Genomic DNA, 17,122 nt, shown 5'->3' with positions numbered 1-17,122 from the left:
GGGGAAGGGAAATGAGTTTGGCTGCAGCCCCAAAGTGAAAACTCCCTGAACTGATGCAGAGAATCAACGAAAATTTATTTCTCAAGAAACAGCCAAACCAAAAACTGATTACAAGTCATTGTTAAGTCGCTATTTGTGCGAGCTTGCAAATTGATTGCAGTGTTTCCTACAACAGGGACTACCCTCCACAAGAGTACCATCGTTTGCTATAAAACACTTGTCCTGAGGTGATGGAAGGTTCCATATAAATGCAAAAAATTTCTTTTCCAACCTCCCCAACAACTTTTTAACCCCTTACCCGGCAAAGACGAGTTAACTTGTCTGCACCCAATGTGTCTTTTTCAGAATGCGACAAGTAAACTCGTCCAAAACATATAATTTCAAAAACAGCCACAGACGAGTTTATACGTCATTTCTTGGCATTTCTGGGCCCTTCTCAGCTAGAAAAGAGTATACTCGGTGGCTCGTACGTCTGGTAGCTGTGTCTCTTCCGCCTCAGGCATCGCAAGAAGCATCGACGCACCGCTTTTGGGCACACACTGTCGTTATTCGTTTTTTTTCTGTATTTTTTTTACAAATTACACCCAGATGTCGAACTCAGAAGATGACAATGAGTATGAACCTTCTATTAGAAGCTTGGATACATCAGATGAGAGGCTATTCTCTCTCAAGTGAGGAGGAGAATGGACGAATTTGGTGTCGACATGTGGTGTCGGAAGAATGCATGCTTCTTCCACCACCATGCTTCCCATTCACTGGAAATCCTGGAATATCAATTGATCAAGACATAGCTGATATGATTCCTTTGGATTTTTTTAGTCTTTTACGTGACAACAGAATTATTGATCGAGTTGTGGACGAAACTAATTACTTTGCTGAACAAACTGGAGGAAGAGATTGTATGTGGCACCCTGTAACAAAGGCAGAAATTTTCGCCTTGAAAATGCTTGGGGGTATTGTGAAAATGCCAGATCAAGAAATGAACTGGTCGAAAGATGAACTACTTGAAAGACCAATTTTTTTTGCCGAAAATGGTATCTTCAAAATAAAATTTCAAGTAAAATATTGGAAATAGATAAAAAAACAAAAGTTATTTCCATAATCAGAATAAAAAATACTATTAAAAAAAGCAATAAAAACTAGGTCTGAAAATGAAACGTTTTCTCCAAAAAAAGTCACTGGGGAAGGGGTTAATCTCAAAAAAAGTATAATATTTATGCAAGTTCATTACCAAACATTTCCCCTTGCAAATTAAAAGAACATTAAATAATATTCTGAAATGAAAACAGAAATTGCTGATAAAGCTCAGCAGGTCTGGCAGCATCTGTGGAGAGAAATCAGAGTTAATATTTTGGGTTCAGTGACCCCTTCTCTGAACTTCAATAAATAATATTCAACCTGCCTCCACAAAGCACTACCACTTGCAGGAACCACAATATGACTGTCAACGTACAGTTGCCAGCGTCCTATGGACCACAAGGCTGCTCGCGCATTAGAAAGAGATGATGGTGGTGGTTTAACCTGAGGGTCATCACGCCTCAGGTGAAGGAGAGATTGAGAAGGCCTCTCCTTCATTTTAACCTCAGCCAGTGTGGGAATTAAACCCATGCTGTTGGCATCACTCTGCATTACATACCAGCCAATAAGGTAAACAACTTATTCACACGATATATTCCACTTCAAGCATGCAGCCCAAAGGCAAACTCTTTCAAATTGAAAATTAAGAACTTGCAACAGAAGTACACTTTTCGCCACGCACCATCTTCCACTCTGTGGTTCCTCAGAGGTTCAATACACTTGACATTTATAACGTACATTCAGTGGAACGCTTCCAACCAGAGGGATGTGAAAGATTCCCATCCCTGGGTGTACAAAAATCTGAAAAGCTAAAAAGGTCAGAAGTCACAACACCAGGTTATAGTCCAAGAGGTTTATCTGAAATCACAAGCTTTCGGAGCGATGCTCCTTCATCAAGTGAAGAGACATTATAAATGTCAAGAATATTGAAATTATGTCGAGGAACTGCAGAGTGGAAGATGGTGCATGGTGAAAATTTTATTTCTATTGCATGTTCTTAATTTTCAATTTGAAGTCTCTCTCAGTTTTCTGAAGTAGTAACAATGAGAATTGCTGAGGGCAGAGCAGTGGACATGATCCGTATGTACTTCAGTAAGGTGTTCAACAAGATTTCCCATGGGCACTGGTGGGCATGGTTAGATCTCATCCAATACAAGGAGAACTAGCCATTTGGATACAAAACTTGAAAGGTAGAAGACAGAGGGTGGTGATGGAGGGTTGCTTTTCAGACTGGAGGCCTGTGACCAGTGGTGTGCCACAAGGATCAGTGTTGGGTCCACTGCCTTTAGTCATTTATGTAAATGATTTGGATGTGAACATAGGAGGTATAGTTAGAAAGTTTGCAGTTTACACCAAAATTGGAGGTGTAGTGGACAGCGAGGAAGAAGGTTACCTCAGAGTACAATGGCATCTTGATCAGATGGGCCGATGGGCTGAGGAGTGGCAGATGGTCTTTAATTTACATAAAGGCAAGGTGCCGCATTTTGGAAAGGCAAATCAGAATAGGACTTTGACACTTAATGGTAAGTTCTTGGGGAAGTGTTGCTGAACAAAGAGACCTTGGAATGCAGGTTCATAGTCCTTGGAAGTGGAGTCGCAGGTAGGTAGGATAATAAAGAAGGAGTTTTGTATCCTTGCCTTTATTGGTCAGAGCACTGAGTATAGGAGTTGGGGAGGATCATGTTGTGGCTGTACAGGACATTGATTAGGCCACTGTTACAATATTACGTGCAATTCTGGTCTCTCTCTTATAGGAAGGATGTTGTGTAACTTGAAAGTATTCAGAAAAGACTTACAAGGATCTTGCCAGGGTTGGAGGATTTGAGCTATAGGAAGAGGCTGAGTAGACTGGGGCTGTTTCCCCTGGAGTGCCAGAGGCTGAGGAGAGACCTAATAGTGGTTTATAAAATCATGTGGTGCATGGATAGGATAAATAGACAAAGTCCGGGTGGGGGAGTCCAGAACGAGAGGTCATAGGTTTAGGGCGAAAGGGGAAATATTTAAAAGGGATCTAAAGGGGCAATGTTTTCATGCAGAGGGTGGTGCGTGTATGAAATGAGCTGCCAGAAGAAGTGGTGGAGGCTGGTACAATTACAACATTTAAAAGGCATCTGGATAGGAATATGAATCGAAAGGATTTAGACGGATATAGGCCAAGTAGTGGCAAAAGGGACTAGATTAGTTTAGGATATCTGGTCGGCATGGATGAGTTGGATCAAAGGGTCTGTTTCCATGCAGTCCAGCCCTATGACCTGATGAAGGAGCAGTGCTCTGAATGCTTCTGATTTCAAACAAACCTGTTGGACTATCAACCTGTGACTTCTGACCTTGTTCAACCCAGTCCAACACCAGCACCTCCACATCATGAAAAGCTGTAGACAGTACCCTTTCCCCATGGTGTCTCTGTAGCCCCAAGTGTTAGTGCATCCCTCAACATAGAGTCCTGGACCTTGGAAGGCTTCAGTGTGCAATATTTGGTCAAGGACAAATTGTTGTACTGGAAGACCAGCAACTTTTACACAGAATGTCTTCTTTGAACTTCAGTCATCGTTCAGCTCCGGTTAATATTAGTCTCAGTGTGGACAACTCACAGAGTCCTGCATCATGGAACTGCTCAGGATAAATCTTGACAAAAACTGCTCCAGACCTCAAAAGGCACATTCCACAAGAAATCCAGGATATATCCATTTATAAATCCTAGGTTAAGCACTGGCATAAAGAGATAGGCACACAGTATTAACATCAAAGGCATGATAACCAACAAGTGCTGCTGAGTGTAAAATAGCAGAAATACTTTTCTGAGAAAGAAAAAAGCAGAGATAAACAATATGATGTCAAATTCAGAGGGAAATGTAGCAACTGCCATTTACATAGACACAGCTGTGTTCCTCTGATGGTTTGTTGATAATCTACAGCCTAGCAATACAAGCACTGGCAGACAAATATGTACAGGAACGCTCTTTGAAAAAGGTGTGGTTCTGCCAGGTAATCTAACACCCATTTGCATTGAGAAGCCACACAGTGCAAAATAGGCAACTAGTAAATTGTCACTGCCAGTCAAAACGTTGCTGGTGAAGGGAGTTCTGGTTTCACGCGTAAAGATCATAGCACCGTACAAAGCAGTGCTTTCCAAATATTTTCTCCGTTGTGACTTCATTTCAAGGTTTAAACATTGTTGGGAGCCCTCAGTTAGGAATGAGAGAGTTGGGGTTGGGGGTGGGGCGGGGAGTGCTGCAAAGGTCGGGGATCATAGGGAGCACAGTAACTTGGTTAGGGCTCCGTATTGGTTCAGAGTCCGGGGACCCCAGGATTCCAGTTCACAATCCCACCTGAGCTCCTAACTCTTCACTTTAAGAAACAGGAACAGGAGTAGGCCATTCAGCCCCTTGATAACAGTGTGTGGTTGGACACTTTATACCTGCCTTTGGCCCATTTTTCTTAATATTTGCTTAACAAAAGATACCTCCAATTTAACCCCAGTGTAAGGCTTAAACTAAGCACTTTCTTTTAGTCATGTCGCAAAGTGTTGAAATGTCAAGGTCTTCCCAGCACAAGTTTGAAGTCAGAGAACTATATAATTGCTGCCATGTTATGTCAAAAGAAAGGTAGGCATTCCATTCTGTCAGATGATCCAACCTGACAATTACATTATGAAACCTTTGACAAAGGTGGATTTGCTTATTTGATGCAGAGGCCTCTGCCTATTGGAACCTGACACCACTTCCACCTTCCACTTGCTTTACTTGGTTCCAATCGTTTGCTTTCATCACCCAGTCTCCGCCTTCCTCCACGTGGCTAAACTTGCTCTCACGCAGAACGACCTCGCCTTTGACTTCTCTCACTTTGGCCCAGTGTTCTTGTGGGAAGTGATATAGGTCAGAGCTACCACTGCCTTTTCCAGAACAGAAATGAAAATAAAAATTCTTGCTTTAATCCCTCAGGTCACATCCCTCACCTCGAGACACAGGCCAGGAGATGGATGGAATATTCTCCTCTTGCCTGGTTGAGTACAAGAACACCTTGGACAAAACAGTGCATTGTTTACCACTTTCAATATTCACTCACTACCCTTAAGTACAGTTACAGCAGAGGGTACCATCTACAAATCCACCGTTGCAGTTCACCAAAGCTCTGTCATCAGCACTTTCCAATCCTATAACTTCTACCATCTGGAAGGACAAGGGCAGCATTTGCAAGGGAACACCAGCAGCCGCAAGTTTCCGTCCAAACTTCACACCTTCCTGACTTGGAACCATAATTGCTGTCCTTTGAATATTGTAGGATTAAAACACTAATTCCCTCCCGAACAACATGGTGGAGGCCACGAGAACTACAATGGCTGAAGAAAGTGGCTGACTGACACTCAGTCATGCACATGGAGGAAACAACAACAAATACCTGATTTTCCAGCAACACCCACATCCTGTGCAAACATTAAACATTTTTTTTTCCCCCAGCACATTGATGACTGTCTCCATGTTGTTTCCTGTTTTCACCCCAAACTGGAAAATGTAATCAGATTTGTTTCTCTACTCTGGCCCCTAGAGTGTGCTCGTGACCTTCTGACTCAAAGGCAAACATTCTACTCACGAGAACAAGACCTTCTAATGAAGAGCCAACTTGAAAAATTAACTGTGGTTCTCTCCTACAGATGCTGCCTGACTTTTGAGTATTTGTGGCACTTTAAGCTTTTGTTCACACCAACCATCGTGTGTGGGGTCAGTTAGTTCAATTGGTTGAACGGCTGGTTGGTGATGCAGAGTGACTCTGAACAGGGTGGGTTCCAGTTCCTGCACTGGCTCAGGTCACCACAGAAAACTTCCCTTCTCAACCTCACTCCTCCCCTGAGGTGTGGGTGACCCTAGAGTTAAAGCACCAACAGTCCTGTCTCAGAGGGAGGGAGAGAGAGAGAGAGAGAGAGAGAGAGAGAGAGAGAGAGAGAGAGAGAGAGAGAGAGAGAGAGAGAGAGAGGGGGGGAGAGGGAGGGGGGAGAGAGGGGGGAGAGAGGGGAATCCCACAGTCTGTTTAGACTTTGGTAACTTTACTTTTACAGTGAGTCAGAGCAGACACATCTCTCAAATAAAGACAAGCTGATTGCCAGTGCACCTCTTGCAGTACTGGCTGAGGGGAGAATGTTGTCCAAGATACTGGAGAATTGCTAAGGAGTGCCTGGAGATCTGTAACACACTCTTGAACCATGAGGCAAGGTTGAACAGCATTCAGCTGCCAAAACATTGAACAGGGCAGTGAAATGTTCTCTTAGTCCCTATTCTTCCCTGTCTTTGTTGGATTCTGAGTGGCTTCTTCTTGTTTCGGTGCAGTAACAACAGATTTGCTGCAACATTACAGTTTCTCCATCTGAGGCAGTTGCAGGTCTGTTTCAATTGATGGGACAGAGTCCAGGAGGAGTAACCTCAATATTTCCAGGTGACCCCAGGGAAGACTTGAAAATCATTGGCCTGGATCAAGTATTGAAGATTCAGCTCATATCGAAATTCTTTCGTCATGCACAGACCACAATTAAGACAAGTTCAAAATAAGGAGCTTGTTCCCACAACAGTAGGTAGAATAGGAGCAAATCCTGTTTGTTGTTCACAACTTTGGGACAGTGCATGAACACAGTTCCAGGAGAAGTGTAAAGAGTGGATTTATAGCACAGATTCATTTTAAAATGTGGTGTTGGGCCACCAGCCAGCAGTCATACTTGCAATACTAAAAGTAAACATACAAGGATTACTTCAGTGCTTAATGGTGAGTTGACTGAATGTGCAATTGTCTGACACATGCAGCCTCTTCAATGACCCGATCTGTAGAAATTTCCACTCACCCTTGCAAGCTTGTGGTGAGGGTTGGAAAATACTGACATGTCTCCAGTGGTTTAATTTTGGTCTGTTCTTTCATTCCTGAACCTACATATGATATTGACCGTCTCATGAAAGGTCCTGATGAAGGGCTTTTGCCCGAAACGTCAAATTTCCTGTTCCTTGGATGCTGCCTGACCTACTGCGCTTTAACCAGCAACACATTTTCAGCTCTGATCTCCAGCATCTGCAGACCTCACTTTTTGCACGTCTCATGAAAAAGCAACACTCAGTCAGTGCAATGCACTTACACACCTTAGCGTCCTCTCTGCTATTACGACATCATCTACAGAAAAGAAATCCAGACAATGCAAAGCATTCTGTATGTGCCCAGTTAAAATGAGAATCCCATATCTTTTCAAAAACACAATTAATTAGTTACACTACACATGGTGGGAGGGAGATATGTCAGTTGATTAGAAGATGCTGTGGAATAATTCCAAAAGCAAGGGGCTCAATTCCCATCCCACACAAGGTAGACTTGGGACCTGCCTCCTTTCCCTGCCTTGAGGATGGAAGGCAATGGTAAAAATCACCACAAATTAAAAACGCAAAGAGAAACCGCTCAGGATGAAGCATTAACAGACAAAATGCTGAGAACCTGACTTCAGGCAGAATGCACGTGTTAAATTTGAATTTGGTTTTACTGTCACATGTACTCAAGAACAGAAATACACAAGAACACTGCAAAATGTACAATGTCGGCATTCCCAGTACTGTCTCAGATACAAAGCTACCTAGGTACCAAATGGAAAAGTAAAGAAACAAAGTTAAAAGTTAAACATTACAATTCTTCTTAGTATAGAGGGAGGAATCTATTGATAATACGTTTTCCACAAATATCCAGTCCCTCGCCCACAGACACTCATTAGCAGCAGAACAAGCTGCAGAAATTTACCAAGGCTCCGGAGTCAGCACTTTCCAAATCCATGAACATTTCCATCTAGCAGGACAAAGGCAGCACATATATGGGAACATCACCCCCTGCAAGTTCTCCTCTAAGCCACTTACCTTTTGGAATGATCCTGCCTCTCCTTCAGAGTCACCAGATCAAAATCCTGGAATTCCCTAATAGTAGTGTGGGTACACCTACAGCCCAGGGACAGCAGTGGTTCCAGAAGGCAGCTCACCGACACCTCCTCAAGGGCAACTCAGGATGGGCAATAAATGCTGGCCCAGCCAGCAGCACCCACATCCCATAGGTAAATACAGAGGATTATCCAAATGACACGGGCAGGGGATATTTCGTTCGGATAATCGAATGTTCAAATAATCGAATGCTGGATAACACAGTTCAGCCATGCATTGGGATCTTGCAGTCTTTTACAGGTTATCCGAATTTTGGATAATCGATGTTCAGATAATCGAGGTTCCCTCTGTAAACAAATGACTCTCCCTATCAATGGCATGCACTTCCTGGATTACATGTATTAAGCTTATTTCTTACGTCACACAGAAACGTAGGACTAAATGTAGACCATTTGGACGCACAAACCTATCATGCTGATCCATATTTTAATTCCATCCATTTTCATGTCCGTAGCCTTTAATTCAATAGAATTTTTATCAAACAAAATTTGAAGTTTTGATTGTCCCATGAATCCTCTCTGTTTTCTAATGAGAGGTTGGTCCATATCTCCACCACCCTGTATGGATGGAATTGCTTCCTGATGTTATCGAAGCGAAACTGAAAAAGGTCATACCAGGATTGCATTATGGTCTGCGGTCACCAAGTGTCATTACAGTGGTCCCTCTAACTTCGGAAAAACAGATGAAACATTAGGAAGGGTTGATCAAACTTTCACCAAACAGGACTGAAAGGATGGGGTAATTCCAGAGTGGCATTGTCCGCAGAGGAGAGTTGAAAGAGCGAGGAGTCGAAGAGAGGGCACAGGAACTGAGCTTGTGAAGTATTCTGTTTCTCCACAATACAAGAATGATTCAAGCAAAATGCCAGGGTAAGGTTTCAATTCACTTTGGTTGGAAGCTGACAGGGGAGACCTGGCTGATGTTTTTTTTCAGCTTCTCGATACACGTGCAGAGATGTCAAGGTCGCACGTAATAGTCAATTGCATTCCCAGCTGAGGCCAGTACTGCCCAGGTCAAACCTGGAACTTGCCTGATCTTTGTGTTTCATGAAAACATTGCTCAGTCCACTGACCACATAACAGATCAAAACAAAAGCTGGAAGATTATTTCAGTCAGCTACTTGCATCAGAGAAATAAACAGGATCAGTTTTAGGAGAGAGACATTATTCCAGAACAGGGGGTGATTTAGGGCTGAATTGAACAGTCTCCCATGGTTTACTCAACGAGCAAAAGTATATTTGAGATGGCATCAATTTTCTTGTGTGACATACCCAAAGCATCCATTCCATGCCAGAAACCTACCACCTCTTGAAAGGTGAAATTAATCCACCAAGTGTGGGGCATTCAATGGGGCATCAAATAATGATTTTGATAGAAGTGGTGCAAAGAGGTATGGGTAAAAGGCAGGAGATTTGCACTGGTTAATAGAACTAGTGTGGGCTTGAGGGGCCAAATGGCCTCCTTCTGCGCTGTAACCATTTTGTGATTTTGTGATCCATAAGACCATAAGACATAGGAGTGGAAGTAAGGCCATTCGGCCCATCGAGTCCACTCCGCCATTCAATCATGGCTGATGGGCATTTCAACTCCACTTACCCCCATTCTCCCCCTAGCCCTTAAATCCACCCGTGACTCGCAAAGTATTACCTCCTGTTGCGCTCCTTAAGTCAGATAATGCTCCATCTTGTCTTGGACACCAAGATACTTCCATAAGGTTGAGGAGAGAAGTTGGTTGGAGCAACACAGTGGTGGGTTTGCAGGGTCTCAAAGCCACTGATTAGCTTCCCATCACTTTCTAGCAAATTTATTGATCAGTGGTAAGCACAGGAACTTTTCTCTGTATTAAATCCTACTTCTCAGTTTTCCTAGTTCCACCAAAAGCTACAAGGCCAACTAAAGACTCAAGCCATTAGAAAGGCTTCCTGTTCTTGGTCAGCGCCAGAGACAACAAAGAAAAGCCTTACTTCTACCATTAGTATGTTTTAAAGGAGTCTGCTCTTATTATCTCATTGCAAGGAAAAGTTTAATTTTAGTTGTTCCTTTTTCAACCTGCTGCTCCCACATCCGATCAGATCAATGGCTCATGAGGAAAAAAATTTCAGTAGAGGGAAAAGTATATCACTTCAGGAAATTGGGATATTTTCCGACATTGTGAGAATGATGGATTGTAACAACTGGTTTTCTTTTTCCTTCGTTTGGTGCTTTAAGTCTTGTTTAATTTGCATTGTTAGTGTCATTTTAGAATGGAAGTAAGGGGTACATTTGGCATTTTTGGGGAATTTTTCACCATGGCAGCACAGTGGCTCAATGGTTAGCACTGTTGCCTCACAGCGCCAGGGACCCGGGTTTGATTCCACCCTCGGGCAACAGTGTGTGGAGTTGGCATATTCTCCCTGTGCCTGCATGCTGGATGCTCCCACAGTCCAAAAATGTGCAGGTTAGGTGGACTGGCACAGCTAAAAAAATTGCCCTGTTGTGCCCAGGTAGGTGGGTTAGGCATGGGAAAACGTAAATGATTCGGGAATACATGGCACATGGTCTCCTTTCAGAAGCGGTAATTTTTCATTCCTTTTAATGCAGACACTATAATCAAGAGACAAGGCTCAGAGTGCCATCAGTGGAACCAATAATTTCCATTAAAATTAATATTTACGTCCACTCTATTTATTTAAAGATTATTGCAATCAAAATATCAGCAAAGAAGAAGCAACAAAATATACAACTAAACACTCATGCTGACCATAATTTCAAAATTATGATTGAACATGACTTACTAGGTCAGGCCACTTAAGGGATCCTCTCACACACAGTCTGCAGCCTCTCGGTGCTGAGGACTGCACTAAAGCTGGGAATAGCTGCTGCAAAGTGGCAATGGGGAAAAGCCACATTAAAGGCCTTCTTGCCACAGTCTACGGAAGGGGTTGGAACCTGTGTAAAATCCTTCAGACTGTTTGCATCTGATACCATATGCCGTGAAATATAAACACAAATAAAACCAATAACGGAAGGTCAAAAAGCAATAAGACCGATGGACCAATAACAGTGGTAGTGACAGTGACCCAAACTACTGTCTTGCCAAGACAGGTCCAAATCCCACCATTGCAGCTGCGAAATTCAAATTCATTAACAGAAGTTTAGAAAACGTGAACATAATGCTAATCTCTGTTACGGTGACCATGAAACTACCATAACCTGTCGTAAAACTTCACCTGGTTCACTAATGTCCTTTAGGGAGCTGCTTACATAGAGGTAATGTCATTAGACTAATAATCCAGGCTAATGATCTGGGGACATCGGTTCAAATCTGACCATGGCAGATAGCTACATTTGAATTCATCTAACCAGTCACGTTTCCTGGAAAAACCCAACTGGTTCACTAAAACTTATTTGGTCCTTTAGTGAAGGAAATCTTACCATCTTTATCTAGTCTGACCTACACATGACTCCAGACATATAACAACGTGACTGACTCCTAAATGTCCTCTGGACAATCAAGGTCATGCAATAAAATGCTAGCTCAACCAGCAATGCCCACGTCCCATGAACAAATATCTTCTAAAAACAATCTTTACCCAGTCTGACCTAGACGTGATACCAACTCCACAGCAACATTCTTAATTCTTAACAGTCTTCTGAAATAGCCTAGAGAGCCACTCAGATCAAGGGTTTTATAACAAACACTAGCTTTCCAGTCTACCTCCTATGAAACAATAAAGAAATGGTATGTGGCAACTCCAAATACTAGTTTGGAACAAACAATCTGTATTGCACTTTATACAATGTCAAATTTGAACTGTTAGGTGGTGCACTTTTACAAATATTATTGAAAATATATTTTTGGAAAAAATACTTCCTGTTGGGTTAGATAAACAGGCATCAAAGTAACAATCCTCCTACACACATCACTCTTCAGGGAGAATGGCTCCATATGCACCACAATCCCTTTGGGACATTCCACAACCTCCCTACCATTCCACAGTCAGCACTGACCAAGTTGATGAGCTGTAGAAACGGTAGGCAAGGGGATAGAGGACCGATTTTGTCCTCATCCCAATATCCCCGGAGTAACTACATATCCATTAAACAAAACAGGAATCTTGACTGATTTTATTTCCCTGTCTGGAATTTTGGGGCTAAGGGATAGTGACAACCTCAGAGTGCAAGAGCTCAGCCACTCTCTGTTTGACTGAAAAGGTCTGAAGGGTGAGGGTAGACATTCAGCCAAACCAGCAATATTTACCCAGAGGGTCTTCAGTTTAAAAAAAAGACCATTGCAGCTTAGCAAATCAGTTTGAACCAAGTTTGGCTGCTACTTTCCTACAGCAATTCAGCAGAATAATCAAACTCTTCCAGATCAAATAGTTTTGCTCCATCTATTAAAAACAGACAGAAAATGTCTGATAAAAATGTAAATCTTCTCCCTAGCAGCAGAAACATAAACGGTTTGTGTTGTGAGCCTGAGAGAAGGGAATTTCCAATTGTGGTCACGTTGTGAGAACAGTTCTTACAGTCTAACGTATGTACACTGGAGGGATAGGATAGCACAGAAGGTGTTTGGTATGCTTTCCTTTATTGGTCAGAGTATTGAGTACAGGAGTTAGGAGGTCATGTTGCTGCTGTACAGGACGTTGGTTAGGCCACTGTTGGAATATTGTGTGATTTCCTTCCTATCGGAAAGATATTGTGAAACTTGAAATGATTCAGAAAAGAGTTACAAGGATCTTGCCAGGGTTGGAGAATTTGAACTATAGTGAGAAGTTGAATAGGCTAGGGCTGTTTTCCGTGGAGGGTCGGAGGCTGAGAGGTGACCTTATAGAGGTTTATAAAATCATGAGGAGCATGGATAAGATAAATAGACAAACTCTTTTCCCTTGGGTGGGGGGGTCCAGAACGAGACGGCATAGGATTAGGGTGAGAGAGGAAAGATAAAGAAAAGACCTAAGGGGCAACTTTTTCACGCAGAGGGTGGTACGTGTATGGAATAGGCTGCCAGACGAAGTGGTGGAGGCTGGTACAATTGCAACATTTAAAAGGCATCTGGATGGGGATATGAATAGAAAGGGTTTGGAGATATATGGGCTGGGTGCTGGCAGGTGGGACTAGACTGGGTTGGGATATCTGGTTGGCATGGACAAGTTGGACTGAAGGGTCTGTTTCCATGCTGTACATCTCTATGACTCTATGAGTGACAAAGTAAATTGTAAACAATGGTACCTCGAGACATGAGCTGCATAACCACATGACCTTCCACAAATGAAGCTCTTGACTGACTGAGTTTCTGTTAATGTTCAGCTCTGCTTCTTACAAGGGAGCCCAATATTTTTAGCCCAACACAAAGTGGTGCTTGTCAAGACACATTCTACAACATGATGAACTGTCTCTCTGACAAGTGGTTCTTGGTTCATTACCTTTATGATTGCAGCCTGGCTTTGAACTCGTTCATTCCTGCTCTGAACAGAGGCAAGAACAAGTTGCACTGGACCTAACCAGTTCTTTTCAACAAAACTAACTACTTTCTAACCTTTAAGAGGTCAGACCTAGGAATATTTTAAATTATAAATAACCCTTGAAATATAGTAATATCCTGTGGACAATCAAAGGTAATAACAGAACACTTAACAGCATTGAAGATGGCCATTCAAGTCATCAAGGTTATGTTAGCAACTGCAAGAAAAGCTTGGCTCATCTAACTCCCAGCTAAATATTTCCTGTCCAGTTTCCACATGATAAGCTCACAAGAACAGCAATGTAGTAGACAACAGGTAATCTTTTTCTGTAGTGTTACTGGGGAAATAGATATCGGTCATGGCATTAAGGAGAAATACATACCAAAAGAAATGCGAATGCTGTAAATCAAAAGCCAAAACAAACTGCTGAAAAAAAACTCAGCAGGTGTGGCAGTATCTGTGGCGAGAAATCAGAGGTAACATTTCGGGTCCAGTGTCCATTCTTCTGAATCTGCAGAGTTTTCCCAGGGTTTTCTGTTTTGGGCACGAAGGAGAACTCCCTGCTGTCACTGTCCGGGTGGGGTTTATTCAAATCATTTCAAAAGCTCTGATTGAATTGGTCTTCATCACCTTTTCAGTGCATTCCAGATACAACCAACCTCACGGTATAAAAAAACTGTATCATATCATTTTGGCTTTGGCTCTTTTGCCATTCATTGGTTGTCAAGCCTTCTGCCAAGTGATCTTTATTGCAACTCCTCATGCCTTTGAATACCTTAAACAAATCTCCTCTTGACCTTCCCTTCTCAAAGGAAGCCAGCCCAGTTTCTTCAATAGATCCCTGCAACTAAAAGATCCCTCTCTCTGGAAATATTTTTATCGATCTTTTCTACAACCTCTCCAAAGGCTTTATATCCTTCTTAAAATATGGTGCCCTGAATTGGATATACTATTGTTGGTTCAGTAGAGTTAGAGACAGAGCTGCACAGCATGGAAATAGACCCTGCAGTCCGACTCATCCTCGTTAACCTAAATTAATCAAATCCCATTTGCCAGCATTTCGCCTATCTCCCTCTAAACACTTCCTATTCATATACCCATCCAAATGCCTTTTAAATGTTGCAATTGCACCAGCCTCCACCACTTCCTCTGGCAGCTCATCCCATACACGCACCACCCACTGTGTGAAAAAATTGCCCCTTAGTTCCCTTTTAAATCTTTCCCCTCTCACCATTAACCTATGCCCTCTAATTTTGGACTCCCCTATGCCAGAAAAAAAAGACCTTGACTATTCATCCCATCCATGCCCCTCACAATTTTACAAACTTCTAAAAGGGCATCCCCTCACCTCTGACACTCCACGGAAAATAGATCCAGCCTCTCCCTGTAGCTCAAACCGTCTAACTCTGGCAAATGTCATTTAGGACAGGAACTCAACCATCCTTATCTGGCTCTGGCCTGCAATGACTCCAAGTTCAGAGCAATGTGGTAAACTCTTAACTAGAACTGACATGGCCTAGAATCCCACTCAGTTCAAAGGGCAACTAGGGATGCACAACAAATGCTGGGTTAACAGGGCATGAATAAAGTTGAGGCTGATCCAATGTTTTATAAAAGATCCATACCATCCAGTGTGAGGTGGAACTGGTAATTCCATTCAAAAACTTTTTGTTTAAAATGAAACCAGCAGGGCAGGCCTACACCTTAATACCCTGAAGGTGCTGGGTGTGTTTACATAGGCTGTTTGAGCTCCCCAATTCGTCACACCCCCTTCAAAGACTCATGCTGTATAAAATGTGCCTGAGGCTCTTGTGGCAGTGTGGTAGAGTTGCTACCTCTAGGCCAGAAAGTTCAGGTTCAAGTCCCATTTGCTCCAGAGATGTGTCATAATGTCAAAATAAATCTGTAACTTTTTAAAACAGGAGGACAGACCAACTCCCTAATACCCTGAAGGTGCTAGATGTGATCATGCTGGAGACTCCCCTCTCCATCCCAGTTGCTTTGAGGATTAATACTGCCGTTGAAAACCTCGAGGATCTTGTGATAAATCGGTAGTGCACCTATCTTTTGGCCAGAAGGCTTCAGTGATCATAGTCATACATCTAATTAGGTTGATTTAATTTTTTTTTCTCTCTCTCTCTGAGTGGTCGGCACAGTGGTTAGCACTGCCGCTTCACAGCGCTAGAGACCCGGGTTCAATTCTCGCCTCAGGTGACTCTCTGTGTAGAGTTTGCACATTCTCCCAGTGTCTGTGTGGGTTTCCTCCCACAGAAATGTGCAGGTTAGGTGAATTGGCTATGCTAAATTGCCCGCAGTGTCAGGTGAAGGGGTAAATGTAGGAGAATGGGTCTGGGTGGGTTACGCTTCGGCGGGTCGGTGTGGACTTGTTGGGCCGAAGGGCCTGTCTCCACACTGTAGGTAATCTAATCTAAAACATGCTTCTCGCTTGTTTATCAAGTAGAAAATTGCACCAGAATGCATTCTCAAGGTTGGACCAGACTGTGAGGGAATAATAATCAGCAGTTTTACAGGCACACTGCCTTGCATCTACTGTTCAGGGGGGACTGCAGAATTCTCAACTAGCTCAGCACTGGGATTTTACACTCCAGGCTGTTGCCACTTGGCTATCCTAGACTCAGGAATTCAGTTAAAAAAAAACGTTCCCCCCAGAGAGAGAAAAGTGCAGTCACTCTGGATTTTGTTTTAAAAAGGAAGAGTTTCTAACAGGCAATGGCTAACACAAGAACTGCAAGGGAACAGGAAATCTAGCAAACTGCCCACTCCCTGCCCCTTCTGAGTATCGAACGTCTTGTATTCACTGGGTTACAGATTCCCACAGCAGCACCCCCTCCCATCGGAGGAGAGACAGAGCCCATTTTTAAACAAGGGGCTGTGCTCTTGAGCGAATGTGCCATTGCTTGCTGGGGGAGGAAGAACGAAGCATTGAGCACTGACTGATACGTCGTTTCGGGAAAGAAAACAAATCCGATTTTGATCGGGGAAGGGTATTTTCTCTTACCTGCAAACACACACTTCGCCCGCACAGCAAGTTCCACAACCTTCTTCCCTCCTGTGAGTTCACCCGCCCTGATCTTTTTCACACACTCTCTCTAAACTAAAATAGGCGTCAATCTCTTCAGCTGACCTTCTTTCTCAATACCACACGCCCATCGCAACGTCAGAAGCTAACGCAACAAATTAGACTTAGGAAACGATGACATGTGGAGTCGTTTCAGCCGTAGCTTTGATATTTTCTGCATTGTAATGCTGCACAAGGAAGTGCAGGAACTTTATTTTGAAAGATTAAGGGACCTCGGAGAGGTTGTATCAGGGGAAGTAATGTACAAAAATCCAATCCACAGCGTCGCTCCCTTTCTCCTGAACTCGCCTCCGCGTTAACAAAAAAAATTGTAACAAGTTGCTGTAATGAAGTTGCTACATTACAGATAAAAACACCCCGCGTCTTATCCGGCTGCAACATGGAAATCGATGCATAAAATTGCTGGTCGATGGGAGATAAGGACCCATTGAGTCGCAGCTCGTCCGCAAGCTTTAATGGCAATGAAGTACTTTGTCAAATTCGTGTTGTAGCAATTTACTCAAACTATGCCCCTTTTGTATAATACTGAAACAAAAGCTGGAGATCTG

At 43.0% G+C, this 17,122-nt stretch overlaps 1 protein-coding gene across 1 annotated transcript in view; it reads right to left on the bottom strand.

Moving 5' to 3' along the window:
* Positions 1–16,648, bottom strand: part of LOC132834919 (annexin A4-like) — an 80,576-nt gene extending 63,928 nt beyond the window's left edge. The window contains exon 1 of the mRNA XM_060854058.1: positions 16,494–16,648. The gene's annotated coding sequence lies outside the window, so the exon portion shown is untranslated. The remainder of the gene's footprint in view (positions 1–16,493) is intronic.
* Positions 16,649–17,122: the final 474 nt, after the last annotated feature.

Source organism: Hemiscyllium ocellatum, chromosome 43 (genome assembly GCF_020745735.1).
Source record: "Hemiscyllium ocellatum isolate sHemOce1 chromosome 43, sHemOce1.pat.X.cur, whole genome shotgun sequence".
NCBI classification, from domain to species: Eukaryota; Metazoa; Chordata; class Chondrichthyes; order Orectolobiformes; family Hemiscylliidae; genus Hemiscyllium; species Hemiscyllium ocellatum.
Note: the sequence above shows the minus strand (reverse complement) of the source record. Positions and strands in the feature narration are given on the sequence as shown.